The sequence below is a fragment of the Cupressus sempervirens genome, chromosome 1 (genome assembly GCF_028749045.1).
Source record: "Cupressus sempervirens isolate cs-2001-9-10 chromosome 1, ASM2874904v1, whole genome shotgun sequence".
In the NCBI taxonomy this organism is placed as follows: domain Eukaryota; kingdom Viridiplantae; phylum Streptophyta; class Pinopsida; order Cupressales; family Cupressaceae; genus Cupressus; species Cupressus sempervirens.
In genome coordinates this window covers 695,241,522-695,258,867 of record NC_143118.1, presented here as the reverse complement: position 1 = coordinate 695,258,867, position 17,346 = coordinate 695,241,522, and the positions used below count along the sequence as shown (strand labels likewise).

General features: G+C 34.0%; 1 pseudogene; it reads left to right on the top strand.

Moving 5' to 3' along the window:
* Positions 1-6,251: 6,251 nt before the first annotated feature.
* On the top strand, positions 6,252-10,815 carry LOC149579844 (scopoletin glucosyltransferase-like; annotated as a pseudogene).
* Positions 10,816-17,346: the final 6,531 nt, after the last annotated feature.

The following is a 17,346-nucleotide window of genomic DNA, read 5'->3' as shown; positions in this document are numbered from 1 at the left end:
AAGGATCAACCAAATCCATGGGAAAAAGAGAGGTTAAGAATAGAAGAAAATAGTTTAGAGTATTTTGATCCTCATAAAGAAGAAGCTTATACTCTGTTTCTAACAAGACACCCAGAGGATTATGAAGCAAATCTAATAGAGGAAAGGGAAAATATGTTGACTGATATCTCAGGAAGAACAAGTAACAATAAAGAGCTTCAAAAGGATACCAACACCCCTTTATCTACTCGACCCCTAATATCAATCAACAGTATGAACCCATCTAGAATATTTAGTAAATTTTGGCAGACTCCCCAAGCTTGCAATAGCTCACCATTTACTCCTAACAGCTCGGATTAGCAGCCACAAAAGAGAGAGACCCAAGTAAAGGACTTACCAATATTAGAATTTCAAGATTTTTTGAATGAGGATTGCATTTCAGAATCCTCATATGAAGAAGATATGGTAAAGGAAGATGCTATAATGATCGATCAGCTCATTGAGGAGTTGGTTTAAGTTTTTAGTCCTAAAAATTTGGATAAGTCTTCAGTAGTACAAAAGGAAGAACTCATTCGAAGGGTCCTCAAACTGGGAGGTGAAAATTATTCTGGTGATAATCTTAGAGGAGATATTTTGAACATACAAAGGAAAGAATTGGCTTCAGTCTCTTCCAAACAACCAAAAATGGTTAACCAAATTGTTGAAGATGACAACTCAGAGAAAAAGGAACTATTGCAAGCATGTAAGGTTGACACATTATAGATAACATAGATTAACACTGGATAGCTTGGGCTTCATATGACACAAATTGGGCTGAAGTCTCTTTGTTGTGGGAAAATAAAAGGCAAAAGAGGGAGAAAATCCCTAAAAGAACTCAGAGAAACAGAGATTCTCAACAAGGATCAGCAGAAGATAGCTCAATTGTTCCACAATGGGAAGGGGAAGAGCCTTCCCACTCAGGTATGAAACTCACCACATGGAATGCTAGGGGTCTCAATGCCCCTAGCAAAAAGAGGTTACTTAAAAATAACCTCAAATCCTTTAATTCTAATATTATTCTCATTCAGGAATCTAAATTAAATTCTATAGAAATAGATAAATTCAGCAAAATGCTTGGGGTATGGTGCTCTACATTTGAAGAACCGGTAGGGGCCTCAGGAGGTTTGGGCATTCTCTAGGACCCTAGGAAGGTTTATATTAACATTCATAACAGTAATAGAAATTGGATTAGTAGCAAAGTACAAAGTTTTTTACTATCATTAATGTGTATGGGCCTATTAATAATACAAAAAAACCAGTAGTATGGAATGAGATTGGTTGCCTTTTGGAGAGTCTAGATAAAAAAAACTTTGTATATTAGGGGGAGACTTTAATACGATCCTAGACTTTAAGGAAAAGATAGGAGGCTCTCAAGTGCTTTCTCAAGCTTCTAGAGACTTTAAAGAATGGTGCACTATGCACAATCTAATTGGTGTTCCTATCAATAATGGAACCTATACATGGAACAATAGGAGAAAGGACTTCGCATATATAGCAGAGAAGTTAGATAGATTTCTAATCAAAGGTGAATTAGACATTAACAACTTAAATTTTTAGTCTTCAATTCTTCCCATTTCTAGATCAGACCACTTCCCAGTCAGATTCAAATTTACTGAGCATCTCAAGCCCTCTAGAAATCCCTTCAAATGCAAAAAGATGTGGTTCTTAGATCCAAATTTCCTCCACAATGTAAAATTGTGGTGCTATCAAGATAGCTGCGCAAGATCAAAAATGTTTATCTTTTTCCAGAAACTAAAGATGGTAAAAGAGCGCATCCTTAAATGGAATAGAGAACAATTTAATAACATATTTAAGGAAAAGATGGATATAGAAAATCAACTCAAAAATATAAATTCAGAGGTCATTAGTAAAGGCATGGACAATAACAGTTATCTCCTCGAAAAGGAACTGCTAGAAAAGCAAGAGACTATCTTATCTAAAGAAGAAACTTTTTGGAGACAAAAATCAAGAGAAAGATGGTTACCTGAGGGTGACCGCAATACAATTTTTTTTCATAATTCTACCTTATACGATAGAGCCAAGAGAAAAATCACACGCATTAAAAATTGGGTAGGAGACTTCTCTGAAAATCCTGTAGAAATTGCGGACACCTTTGTTAATTTTTTTCAAGATCTTCTGAATAACCAGCATTGTTCAAATTATAATGCACAATCTAGGTTTTTAAAAGCTATCCCTAAAATTGTTAATCAAGACAACAACAAAAATCTTAATAGACCCATTATGTTAGAAGCAGTCAAGAAAGTGGTTTTTGACATGAATTTGGATAAATCACTGGGCCCAGATGGATTTCAGGCCTCCTTTTTCCAAAAATGCTGGGATATTATAGGTCAGGATCTTTGGAAAGCCATCAAAGCTTCTAGAAATGGGGGGTCTATTCTTTCTGAAATCAATTACTCTTTCATTACATTGATTCCCAAGAAATGTGACCCCAAATCTCCAAGCAATTTCAGATCAATAGCTTTGTGTAATACTGTCTATAAAATCTTCTCAAAAATTCTAGTGAATAGGCTTAAAGAGATTCTCCCCAAGATTATTTCTGAGGAACAAACTGGTTTCATGCCAAGAAGATCCATCCTTGATGGAATCATCACCATTCAAGAGACAATTCATTCTGCAAGCCTTAATAAGGAAGCATGTATGCTCATGAAACTGGATATCCAAAAAGCCTATGATATGGTGGATTAGAGATTCCTATGTAAGATGCTAGAAGCATTTGGATTCTCTCGTCAATGGGTCAATTTAATATTCAAATTCATATCAACTCCTAAGATCTCGATCCTTGTCAATGGTACACCTGAAGGTTATTTTGAAACTTCAAGAGGCATCCAAGAAGGGGATCCTCTTTCCCCCTCTTTGTTCATCATTATGGCAGAAGCTTTTGGGAGAACAATGACAGATGCTTATAATAAATAGAGAATATCGGGTATCACTGTTACAAGAAACCTGCCTAATATCACACATCAACAATTTGTTGATGACACCATTCTCCTCAACAAGAGTAAGATCTTAGAAGCTTTCTCCATTAAAGGTATCCTAGATTTATATATTGAAGCTTCAGGTTGAAAGTTCAATGCTCTAAAATCGAAAATTTTCTTCTTAAATACTTCTTTAGATATGGAATCTCAGATCTACGAGATTATGGGTTTCAAGAAAGGAACCTTCCCTTGCAAATATCTAGGTATAACTTTATAAAAAGGGTCAAAATCTAGGAAGGTTTGGGATAACACCCTTGTAAAACTAGGCTCAAAGTTATGTTCTTGGAAAGATAGGTGGCTCACCAAGGCTAGTAAATGCACTAAAATTCATGCAGTACTTTCAGCTATCCCGACTTACCCTCTGTCCTGCCTCCCTATTTCAAATCACATTCTTAAAAAGCTTAATTCCAAGATGAGGAATTTTCTTTGGAATGATCGGAACAATGACAATAAACTAGCTCTTATCAAATGGGAAAATATTTGCAAACCTAAGACCCTAGGGGGTTTAGGGATAAAAAACTTACAATGGCAAAATGAAGCCTTAGGGGAAAAACTCATCTAGAGGTTATATAATGAACATAATCGTAAATGGGCAAAAATCCTCTATAATAAATATCTTATTGCTGAGGACCGGCTCTCTATTTTTAGAATTAGATCCCCTCCTAAAGGGTTTGAAATTTGGAACTTTATGTTGAAGTGTCGACATTTGAACAATAAATGCCTATATTGGGATGTTGGCTCTAGAAAAGAAGCATTTTTTTGGGAAGACTCCTAGGAAGGTAAACCCCCTCTCTCCTCTTACAATATACCTGTGTGTCTTAAGAATAGGCTCACTGAGCTATGGGGTAATAAAGTGACCAACTATTGTTGTTTGGTGGACTCTGAAGGCTATTCATCTTTGAAATGGAAATCTCTTAGAGGTCTAGATTTTGATGAAGAATCAATTGACCTTTATGAGAAGCTTGTGGAAGACAGGAAACCTATTAAATCTAATAGAAGTGACTCCTTTGTATGGGTAGCCTCCAAAAGTTGGATGTCTTTGATTTACTTAGAATCTTTAAGATATTTGTAGAGAAGCAGTCTAGTCTTTCTGTTAGGGGTATATGCACTGCAAATGGGAAGTAATACATGAATTAGTCTTTTAGAGATATTTGCACTATGCATGGTTTACAACTTCAGTTCACAATTCCCCATAACCCTTCTCATAATGGAGTTGTATAGAGAAAGAAAAAGACATTATGGGAGACGACCGATTGTATGATACAGTCTCAAGCTATGAGTTCTTCATTTTTGGCTGAGGATATCAATTAAGCCAATCACATTCAGAATCACATGTCTCACAAGACATTGCAACACATGACTCCCAAGGAGGCTTGGACTCATGTGAAGCCAGATGTTTCTACTTTCTACATTTTTGGTAGTGAGGCTTGGGCATCTATTCCAAATGCTCCATGGAAATTCAAGGAGAGGAAGAGTTAGCCACTCATCTTTTTTGGTTGCCATGAGGATGTTTAGGTCTACATTTTGTTTGATCCTAATTCCAAAGATGTCTTGTTATGATGAAATGCTCAATTTGATGAGCATTATCCTCATATGGAGCCACCATCACCACTTTCTTCCTCTCTACCTAGAACTTCCTTGAATAATCCATAGGATTATGCATCCTCTAAGAAAGATATTGATATTGATCCCACTTCATCAACTCCACCAGTTGTACACTGAGTGCCCAAGTACACTTGTTCTATTGTTGATGCAACAAGACCTATGGTAGGTGATCCTATAGATTCTCATTACACTCATGCTTGGACTTCTAGTACTGGACTCTTGAGTCATGCCATTTCAGATTATCCATAGATTTTTTCACTAGAGATAGGAAACTAAGAATGGGATAGAGATATGGATGAGGAGTATTCTTCTTTGATGAAGAACCACACATTAGATATTTATCCTCTTCCAAAAGATGGAAAATTGGTTGGTGTCAGTAGTTGTACCATACCATGTATATTGCAGATGGTTCTATTAATAGGTACAAAGCACATCTTGTTGCAAAGGGTTTTTCACAAGTTGAGGGTATTGATTATTCTAAGAGTTTTCCTCTTGTTGCCAAGATGAATTCTATTTGCCTTGTACTCTCTCTTGCATCTTCATAGGGATGGACAATTTTTTAGATGGACATGAAAAGTGCCTTTTTCAATGGACAATTTTTTCTTTGGAGGTATTTATGCGGTCTCAAATGAGCCCCTTAGGCTTGGTATGAGAAGATGGATTCCTTCTTGCTTGCTTCACAGTACACTTGGTGTGATGTGTCATTATATAAACAACTTGTGGGTGGTTTGTTGTATCTGACACAAACACATCCTTTATTAATTTCATTTATTAAATTAACTTTACTCCCTTCTTAAGGATTCACTTTATGCACTTTGCATTTTCATTTAATAATTAATTAGTAAGTATTAAATGTCATTTACCTCTTAGGGTTTCCCTTTTAGGTTTTTGATCTCTTTCTATAAGGATTGATCTTTTGTAATTGTCTCTCATTTATTTTCAGTCTGATAATATAATTTTTGCATATTCTCAAAGAAAAACGCTTGCCACTTATTTGCTTTTTCTTCTCTATAACAGGTTCTTGCATGCAGGTATTGTTTGGGTTTTGTGTATTTGTATTCTTGAAATCCTTCACTCTAGTATTGGCCAAGCATACTTTTATGTGCCAAGTTGTCCAGTGTTGGTCAAGCATTCCTTCCTATACCAAGTGAACCTGATTGAGTTGCTAATACTTGATTCCTTCTTTCAATGATTTTGTCTGTGATTGGTTCTTAATTGCAGCAAACTTGTGTATTTAATTTGGATCATGAATTTAATGTAAGGATCTTGTCTTGGAATGTGTGCAAACCATTTTGAGGTCAACCTTCTATAATGTAAAGATCTAGAATCTTCTGTAATTTATTTTAGCAAGTATAAATATGAGTATTTAGGTTAGGTTAGAGAGGACTTGGAGAGTTTTGGAAGCACATCCTCAATAGAAAATTTAGAGTTTTCTTAGCAAAGATAGTGGATCTAAAATTTGTAATCTTTGTATTGCTCATAACCCAAAAGGCCTCACAGTCGGGCATGTATGTGGATAGCTTGATGAATCAGTAAAGTAATTGGTGTTCCTTCTATCCTTGGTCTTGTTCTTTGTGTTATTTTATTCTATCATGTTTACTCGGTGAGGTGGTTGAGTAATTAGGTGCGTCGATGGCCCTAGCTATTCAGAGCCCTCTTTGCGTCAAGAGCAAAGGTTGATAGTTGAGCATTGATAATATTTCTTAGTTCGACAAAGTTTTACCAGAAAGCTAAATCATGAGAATTAGGTCAAAAAATGAAGAAAGGAAAAAGGAAATAGAGTAAATGAAAAAGAAGAAAGGAGACATGAAGAGAGTAGAAATTATGAAGAAATGAAGGAATCATGAATGCAACAGAAAAAATGAAAGATTTGCCTCAAAAGGGTCTATCATCTGTTCATAGAAGAAGGAAAATTTATATTGCAATTTTGACAATCAAGATGAATCTAGACTTTAATTTTATTCCCAAAATAATCTAGGATGTCAAAATTAAGGGTGCAATGTTTAAGGAAATTCAAAACTTTGAAAACTTAGGTCAAAATACTATATAAGGGAGCCCAAAGGTCATTTTCAATTCATTTGTGCATTTTTATTGTTTGTGTGCCAACCAACATTATTAGTACCCCTAGGTAGTAAGTAACTAAAAATTTTACTTTTGAGCATTTTATGTTAGTTTTTTCTCATTTCTAGATTTGATTGTTCAAATGTTATATGATAGATACAAGTGTCACCTAATAGTTATATGAACTATCATACAGTAGTCTTGGAATAGGCTAAAGTCAGACAATTAGAGTAGAATGAAATATTGAGTTGGAAATCATGTTGACCACTTTGTCATGTGTTGCGAGCTTCTTCGTTTTGATCACTTTGGAATGAGCGTCTAGGCTTGAGTTGACACAAATATCAAAGATATACTAGGGTGTCTATGTCTTTTTGGCTCTTCTTGCTAGTTGAACAACTGGTCAATATGGTCAATATGAGAAGATCTTCCTAAAAGCCTATGATTCGAGGAAGGGAGGGGGGCATCATGTAATCAAAAGCTACCATTAGCAGACGATGAGTCAAAATTGCTGCCTTCAAAGCACCTTCCGCAATATCCATAGCTCATTCTGAGTTTAGTGATAGGTCTAAAATTCGGTATGCTTTTGCCCTAAATTTTGGGCATGATGTTCTAGGTGATGCGCGAAAGGATTAAAAAGTAGTCATATTGCAAGCCCACAGAACATATTTTTGTGCTGGCTAAATAGCTCCAATAGCCCTTCGATGATTGGATGGAGCCACTTTTTCAACAGCGTGAACTAGTGGCGCTGCCAGTTTGTATTGTGTTCGAGTCATTCATGGAGTGGGCGATACAGAGCGTGGAAAAGTTTAACATTTCTTGCGTGGAGTTTAACCCGTGTAGGGCCCTCGGAGTGAGTGGCTCGAACTTGGCTGCGCAGTCGATCTTGCAGGGGAGTTTGGAGAAATGAGCGGGGGACGACGAGTGTGTTTTTTTGAGGTTGGATCTTTCGAGGCTGATGAGTTTCAAGAGGAATGAGATAAAATAAGGATTACTGGAGAGCAGACGAGATGAATCCGATAACCAAGTTTCTTTTGCCGATGTTGGAGATCGTGAGGAAAGGAGGGTCGGGGTTGATTCTTAATACTTCCGAGGATTTGGAGCCTGAGTATCTTAAACACTTGAGGAAACTTATGGAGAAATCGGTGTGGGCCATTGGACCTCTCCTTCCCATGAGTTATTTCAGTGGGGCTGGTAAGTATTAGCAAATTTGGTAAAATAGTTGTTTTAGTTAGTGAGGTCGGAAGTTGTCATAGTTTTTTAGACATATGTTTTATGAGTAATGGTTTGTAAGGTCTCATCTCTGGTGAAAATGAATGGTATACCTAGTATTCACTACATAGGTGTGTAGTTCTCAGTTGAATTCATTAAGTATGTTTTATGTGCAGTGGTTCACAAGAACTCATCTCTCAACAAAATGAATGGTATAATTAGCACACATTGCATATAGGTGTGTAGTTTTAGATTTTAATTCACTCACCCATGTTTTATGAGTAGTGGTTCACTAAAATCAAACTCTAAATGGATGGTGTATATGAGAAATATGTTAGCAAGTAATACTAATCTATTAAAAGAACAAAGCATTAACTAACAAAATTACTATAACATATAAGAGAGACCAAAAGAGAAACCCTCAAATGAGAATATGAGCCATGGAATGGCTCTCTCAATGAGATTATTCTCTTGATGTATGGATGAGTCTAATGGATTAGTTTGGTAGGATTATGGGATGTATGCTCAAGCTTCAAACTAGCTTCAATGGAGATTTTTGAGATTTTTGGTGTGGATGTATGAGATTGGTATAAAACTTGGTCTTAAAATGGCATTATAACTTTAGCTCAAAAGTTGTGATGAAATATCTTGGGAGGGGATTCAATTTATAGGCTAAGGGCTTGAGGGATGGAGGGTTAAGATGCAAGGAGAGATGAAAGCTTAAGGAGGGCTAGGATGCACTCAAAGGGGAGGACATAGATTGTGCTTGTTTAGCACCAACCAGAAAGTGACACATGTCACAGGGTGAGTGGATGGAGGAAAAGGGATGGATGAGTCAACAAAGGAGGCTCAAGGGATAATATCTTCATAAAGACCCTTCATAATGGCTTGTAAGAGCTTGTAAGAGTCTTTATTGCCTTTGTAAAAGCATTCATTCTTGGGTGGTTGGGATATTTTGGAGGGAGTTGAGATTGTTGACTTTCCTTGGCTTAGGAAAGTCTTAAGTTTACTTAGGGAATGTGACAAGGTTGGGGGTGGATTAGAGGTGATTTAGGATTAGATTAGGCTTATTAGAGATTTTCAAGTGGATGGCATTCATGAGGGTGGGTGAGTTAGTGGCTAAGCTAGGTTAGTATGGGTGGATGGGGTGGATTAGGCTAAAAAAGGGGTTTAGGATAAGTTAGGGGCTTTTAGATTTGAGGGTTTTATTTATCAAATAGATTTATTTAATAAATAGGGATTTTAGAATTAGATAGAAAAATAGGATTAATTGATAAATAATAGGTTATTTGATTTATCAATTAGGACTATAGATGATTAATTAAATTAATTAGCTAGGGGATGGCAAAGGATTAATTAAATAGGAATTTAATTAATGATGCCTTTAGAGATAACTAAATAGGATTACCAAAGTGATGTAATCAAATTTAGGTGTCTACAGATGGTACACTTTATATGTCATTGTATCTAGATGTTTTAATTGATTTACGCATGTTTCAAGAGTAGGAGTTCACAAGAATCTTAGTTCCAATATATCATATAGACTAAAGCAATTATTATTAAGTTATTATTTAAGTTTGTTTTCCATGTAATTATATTATTTTCAAGTTTTACTTCTCTCCTTTGATATGGAAAGTGCTAATAAGACTCTATTAAAGAATTGAATGGGGATAGAGATGTTTTGGTTGATGGGTGATAAAGAGTTAGATGATCAAGACATTTATCTAATGAAAGAGGCTTACTTTGAATGTATACATCATTTCGTTATTTTTTATATAATTTAAGTGAGATGGATTGTTAGGATGTTTAAGTTCACATTTAATAGTTTAGAAATTAGACTACTAATAAATCTTATAAACATTGTATGGTTTAGTGCAATTAGATAAGAACATTTATATAGAAATGAAGAGTTTAGATTCATGTTAATGTCAAGTTAAATAATCAAAATTCTTTATGGAGACATGAAAAATTTGGGTTGATATTGATTTGGTGTTAAATAATTTTGAAATTTTTTTAAATAAGTATTGGTTGGTGCTACTACATTTTCCTAGAAGGCTAGATATAAGAGCTAGAGTTGACGTTAATATAATTTTATTCCTATTATTGATCAATAATGTATTTAAGGAAATTAATGTGTACATTTCCTTAGTGTCTAATGTTTAAGGGTGGCCCAAAATGAATAAATATATGAATAAACTAAAACACTCATGACAAAAATTCTTTCTATATATAGTATTTAATGTAAATATTTGTTTTCATGTTTTTTTCCTTTTCTACAAGTAATAAGGTTAGCACATGTAAGAAAATTGTAGACATTGCTACATATGAGTTTTTCAAATGACTAGACTCTCAGAGAACTAGATCTATTATGTACGTTTCATTTGGGAGTGTGATCAACCTTTCAAAAGAGAAACTAAAGGCCTTGGCAAGAGGTATAGAAAGTAGCCAACAACCTTTCATTTGGGCCATAATAGTTACTGAATCTGAGAGCTCAAGTAAAGAAGACTATCTTCTAGAGTTCTTTTTGGAGTGTACAAAGGAATGAGGGGTAGTCATATGGTGTTGGGCACTATAGCTCTTGATCCTTTCACATGCATATGTGGGTGCCTTCTTGAACCACTGCAGGTATAACTCTACGCTTGACAGCTTAAGCCTTGGTGTTCCCATTGTAGGCCATTTTTTTAATATAAAGATTTTGGTAGAAATGGGAGTGGGGATTCAGTTGTGTGAACATCTTAGTGGGTTTCCAAATGAAGAAAAGGTGAAGGAGGTTTTGAGCGAGGTGCTAATGGTTGCAAAGAAGCTCAGGGATATGGCTAGAAAAGCTGTTGAAGATGGAGGGTCTTCAAAAATACATGTGCAAGGGTTTGCAAGTGAAATGCACAAGTTGTTAAAGATCAGGCAAGAGCAATCAAGTTTTTGCTAATATGTGTGTACAAATTGGTCTATTCATTTAGTTTGAGATTTATTATTTCTCTACTTTAGTAGTAGTCAAAGTGAAGTAATCTAATATGGTAGGAGTGAAGTTGTCTAATATGGTGTTTTGTATTTTGGTTTTTTATTATGGATTTCATAAATAAAAATTTATTTTGAAAAATTTATATAGTCTTGAAAATACAATTAGTTGTTTATAAATATTTTTTCTAGAGAACAAATTTAATTTAATGGTATGGAATTTCTCTTAGATGCACAAGTGTGTAATTTTTCATATGAGATTATATATTTAATATTTGTTGGAAGACATTTAATTTAGTTTATTTTTGTGTCTGAAATTTCACATCATATATTGGCTCTAGATGTAATATTTACATTTAGTTCAATTAGTTGTATCCAAAATTCCATACAATCATGTATTGACTTTAGATCTAAAATGTATATCTATTTTAACTGTAAATAATAAAAAAATAAAGCCTCTTTTCTCTTACCATAAATGTCGATAAGAATATTAATTCACAAAATTTTTAAAATGTAACGTTACAATGAACTTATTTGAACAAATAAAAAGTATTGCTGAAATTGTTGAATATCTATCTCAACATGTTAACTTTATTATTGATAAATATAAGAAATCTTGATAATTAATTTCCATTCCAAGAAGACCATTATACTCTAATTCTAAACATAACAATACACATCAAGTAAAAGTTGAATTGCCTTAGGAAAGATGAATGGAAGGAATTTTTAAAAAAACTTAATAATAAGCCAAAACTAGTGTAATTAATAGGGAAGCTCATTGGAATTTAGGGAGGTTGTTGTGAACAAAAAAGAGAAGTGAGTTTGTCGGGTAATGATATGATGCAGTAAAAGGGAAAAGAACCTAGTGCTTGTGGACTAATAAAAGTGTGTGAAGACAAGAATAGATGAAACAAAAAGACAACATAACACATACTAGGAAAAAAAAACAAGAGTGCAAGAAGAATAATGTGTGGATGAAGAAAGATGGGGATTGTGTTTCTTATTTGGATTCATCATGGATTATGAAAATTTGATTTTTTTTCAAAGACAAATTTTAGAGTTCAATATTCTTAAAATTGATGCCATTATAATATTTTATTTGTTGTGAGCTTGATCAAATTTCCCTAGATGTAGAAGGATTTCAAACTATGAGTAGTTTATACCAATTTTTTTTTGTTTAAGTCCAACATTGCCATTCCTATTTGGAGGCTAATGTATCTAAGTGGTTTTGATAGGCTATAAATATGAAATTTAGGTAATGGGTTTTTATCACTATAGTAGAATTCATTCAATCAAATAAAGTAATTTTTAACCAACCTAGGGTGTATTTAGTTCTAGAAGTTGATGTTCTAGGCATAGTAGAGAAAATTTAGTTATTAACATGATATTTGTAGTCTTGAAGACACTACACTTTCCCAATTAGAAATTCCTACACAAAACAATGCATACCTAATTGCAATCAATCCATGAAAATAATTTGTAGTAAAGCATCTATTCAGATAGATTTATTTTAAATAAGACGAAAAGTACTTGCAATGGAAACTTGAAATTGTTGGCATTAAGTCACGTTTGTTATTAGTGACAACACTTATTCATATCTTGTATGGTTACCAAGTTCATCATTCAGTCAGCACTTCATCCACTGAGCTACAGCCCTCCTCTTCTTCAGCTCTCGAGTTTAGGACATCAGCAGTAAGTGTAGCATCTAGTTCTACAATTTTGTCTACTTCAATTTTTCATGCTCCTATAAGTGCTCCAATTGTAAGTACTTCTATTAGTATTCCACCTATAACTACATCAATTTTGGGAAGTACATCAATTTTGGATTCTTCTAGTGCTTCAGCTAGCATTCCATCAGTAGGCACCATTCAAGTTTTAACTGCAAGCCCTACTATTTCTACCATTGTTTTAGTTTCAAAGTCCAAAGCAGTAATGTCAGAAGTTGAACCAAAGACACCACTTAAACTTCTGATTAGTGGAAAAGAATTTGATGAAGATAGAACTTTGGACAAGGAAATTGAAATTCCAATGCTAGATTTTGATAATGTTGTTGTTGAACAAATGAGACTAGTCAGTCAGCTTTTTGAATAGAAGGTCAAGTAGAAGCAATTAAGAGAAGAAAGGGATAGAGAATTCAGAATCATTGAAAGTGCCAAGATCATTTTGATAGAGGCCATAGGTGTTAATTTTGATTCCTCTCAACATATTTTTTTATAGTTAGAAGAAGCAATAAATAAATTCCATGAGGATTATACTAGCCAAGATAAGTTGATAGAGAAGGCAGAGAAAAAGTTTGACAATAAAGTGCTTGAGCACATTGCTCAGCAAATAGCTATTAAGCAAGTAGACCTTTCCACAAGTTTGGCAAATTTTGAAATTTCTTTCACAAATGTAACATCTCTTTTTGCTAAGTTATGTGATGTTACCAAGTATTCAAACAAAATCAAGGGAAAATTAAGTAAAATTGATGAGGATCTAAAGGTCAGTGCTCAAAAGTTATAGCTTGACCACAGCTCAAGCTCTACACATCACATAAAGATTAGATTCCTATCAGGCATGCAGGCAGAGTTGTTAAGAGAGGAAGCAAGGATCCAGTCTACACTAATAGACATCTAGAACATGATCCTTCCTATCATGGATACAATGCAAAATCACATTGCTTATTCAAAAACATTGATCCATGATAACAATTTTTCAATTGTAGATCATATGATTGAACTCTCAATAGAAGTACAAGTTGCACTTCAAACCTCCAAAATTTTGCAAGAAAATTGGGATAAGACATTAGCTCTTATTCTTAAGGTACATTATAAGTTTCTCTCACATTTTAGTGTCTCTATATAAGGAGGTTGTGTATAAATATTTGGCATTACTATCAAAAAGGGGGAGAGACATATGTACAGAATAAATGGGGGAGAGACTTGTGCATAATAATAAAGAGGGAGAAATTAAGAAGGAGAGATATTTGTATATATAGTAAGTATGATATTATGCCTTATATGATATGTACATTGTATGGGGGAGATATGTGCAAGTGTATATACAACAAAATTACAAACACAATTTTGAAAAAAAAAAAATAGAATCAACATGACACTATACATAAGTTTTGGCTAATAAGTGTTTTGGTCACTAAAGCCAAAGGGAGAGATTGTTGGCATTAAGTCATGTTTATTATTAGTGACAACACTTATTCAAATTTTGTATGGTTACCGAGTTCATCATTCAATCTCCAGTTCACACTGAGCAATTCAATGGTTACCAAGTCTCACAGTTCATACCAAGCATTCCAGTGGTTACCAAGTGAATTCAGACAGTGCAAACTCTTGTAGTTCAAACCAAGCAGTTCAGTTCTTACTGAGCAGTCAGTGGTTACCGAGCTTTACAATGTCTACCAAGTCATCAGTTCCTGTGATGTGAAGCCAGTGTTAACCAAGTGATGGGATGAGTAGTTTTTATCGAGTGTAAGCAAGGTAAACATGGTATTTAGTTTCTACTGAGTGACACTATATCTACCGAGTCTCCAATGTTCACCAATTTTGAAGCTACATTGAGTGATTAGTATCGACTGAGCCTCTACTTCTACCGAATGCATGATGATGCCGAGTAATGTAGTGGACGTTGAGTATCAGAAGTTCACTTAGTCAGCTTTTAGAACCCAAGTTTCTACATTTGGGCCAACTTAGTAATATTGGTGTTAACTTGTGTTTTAGCTGACCTTATCATTATGAGAACTGGGATGGTATATATGTAATGTATTGTATTATACCCAAGTATGATGATGAAGTAATATTTTGAGAAGAGTGAATATGAATGCGAATCAATAGCAAAAAAAAGTATACAGCAGGGTCAAATTAGGAGTAATCAAGTTACATCTATCACAAAGAGGTGATCAGAATTTCAAGGACCTAAATCAGCAATTCAATTGTAAGTTAGATGTACTATTTCATCCTAATAGGTGAATCAAATTCAAATCCTTTAATAGGGTATACTTAATAGTTTTTTCTTTAAATCTCTTTACTGAGTGCATACTTCATTGTATGTTTGTAAAACCTCTAATAAGGTGGACCTAGCAATCCTAATTGCTCCTAATAGGGCAGATCATTAGAAGTGATCATAGTAAGCTTTAACAAGTCAACTTTATACTATACTAATGAAGTTTTGTGGTTATCATCCCCACCCTAGTTTTACTTTCTATTTGGAAGGTTTTTGGGTCACCAAATATTGTGTTCATGTGGGCCACGAATGTTTATATTTCAGTTTCTCATGCATGCAATAGATTAGATCAATTAATGGTGAATGAATCATGTTATTAAGTGCTGAATTTATCAAAAGTTTTGAGGTTACTAATTCACCCATCCTCTCTTAGTAACCTAGCTAGTCTTGATTATTTCCAATAGAAATATATTAGAACCCCCAACTTCAAATTTGTGTACCTTCAATAAAATCACTCAAGCTCCAACATGTTTATTGAAAGGTACATGTCATGAAGCAAAGACATTTTGGAATAATGAGCAAAGAAGAAAGGTACATGTCACGAAGATGCATAAATAGAGTTTATGCTTTGTCATTGTAATAGTCAAAGGATTGCAATAGTTAGTAAAAGTTTTCATTCCATATACCAAACCTAAGAAAAATTAGATAAGACAGTTAAGTGGCTATCATTAAAGTATGTGGGAGATTTATGAAAGTGAAGGCATATTGTGAAAGAAATACAAGTTATTCATAGAGAGAGAGAGAGGGAGAGGTGGTGTCAATTAAATAAAAGGAAGGACTATAAAATTGGTGTTTAATGAAAATGAAAAGTTTGCAAGGAAGAGATAGCACCATCATAATTCCCAATAGGATAGAGATAAGGGAAATCACACAAATCATATGAAGATAATACTAATAGGGGATAGATGGAGAGATGATGACAATCCACATAAGAGCAATAACACTTTAGCAACAACAAGAAACAAAGGTTCCATGAGGTTAGATAAGGTATTTTTAGAAACATAGTTTCACATTCAAAAGGAGATGGACTCTTATAATGACATTTGAGTGTCCTAGAGTGGTTCATCCATTGTACACTTTTACATTAGGGTCTATTCACTATTAAAGAGTGTAAAGACATTAGAACAAATGATGAATTTTTTGAATACTACATGGTTGAAGCATAAAAGGGTTGTATATACAAAAACTATGTTCCTATGGATCATCATGATAATATCAAGGACCATTTAGAGTTTAAGCATAGTGGAGCATACACCATTTTAAAAGGAAATATTAACTCAAGTTGTATATACAATAGCTGTGGATCATCATGACAATACCAAGGACCATTCAGAGTTTAAGCATAGTGGAGCATACACCATTTTAAAATGAAATATTCACTCAAGTTATAGAAGGGATTTTTTCACTGTCTTAAATGATCATTCTTTGTTTACATAAATAAAATCATTGTTCTATGATCAGTCTTGTGGTTTTCTTTTTTATAGTAGAACAAAGACCATGCTAGTTATAAGAATTTTTGATTGAAGATCTTATGCCTAGCAAGAAAGGTTTGAGAAAAAATAACACCATCATAAGAGCAGCAGAGGATCAAGTACTATTATGGAAGAGAAGTTGGACACTATCATGAGGAGACATTCATGACTAACATCAAGAATAAGGGGAAAACATATAATGGTCACTAAGATTAGGGGAGTAAAGAAAAATATCTACAATCAAAGTATTTTCAAGAAGACGACAATCAAAATCATAGTCTAAAGAAGCCATAAATACAAAATCCTAAGGAGATGTTAGATCTAACCTTGTTTGCTCAATTACTCTTAATGTGACATATATTTATGAGAATGACTAATTCAAAGATAATCATTCATTGGTTAACATGTTGAGAGGGTGTGTACTTATAAGAAAATAGACATAGTGATGAAATTCTATTTGATCGACGATTTTTTTTAAGTAAGTTTCTTTTATTGTTATTGATATAAATAAAAACTCTATTGAAGTTAAGGTTTCAAAACATTGTCCTAATATTATGAGTCAACTAGACATGGGACATTACATCTGTGCTATGATGGAATGTACGCTTTGGCTCTGCCACATAGAGGCACAAGGAATAACAAAGACATACGTTGTTTGCCGCACTTTTCTATCTTTGATGTCACTGATGATGTGAGAAGAACTGCAATGATGGCACATGAATTTGTTTATACTCTAAACCTAAGAAGACTCCAAAAATAGTATGAAGAAACTTAAAGTAAGGCCATTTCTCTACTGTAGCCTTTAACATCAAATTTTGTAGATTTTTTCCATCAAGTTGCTTTTATAGCCATTTGAATGGTTCTTATGCAAATAAATGAGGGATATGAACCTCATGTTAGTAGCTAAGCCCTCAATATTTTAATATCCTCATCCCAAAACACCTCCCACAACATATTCATCTATAAAATTGTCTATTGTCATCTTGCCTACATCAACAAAGGCTAAATCTAAAGCAAAGAAAGATGTTGATTAG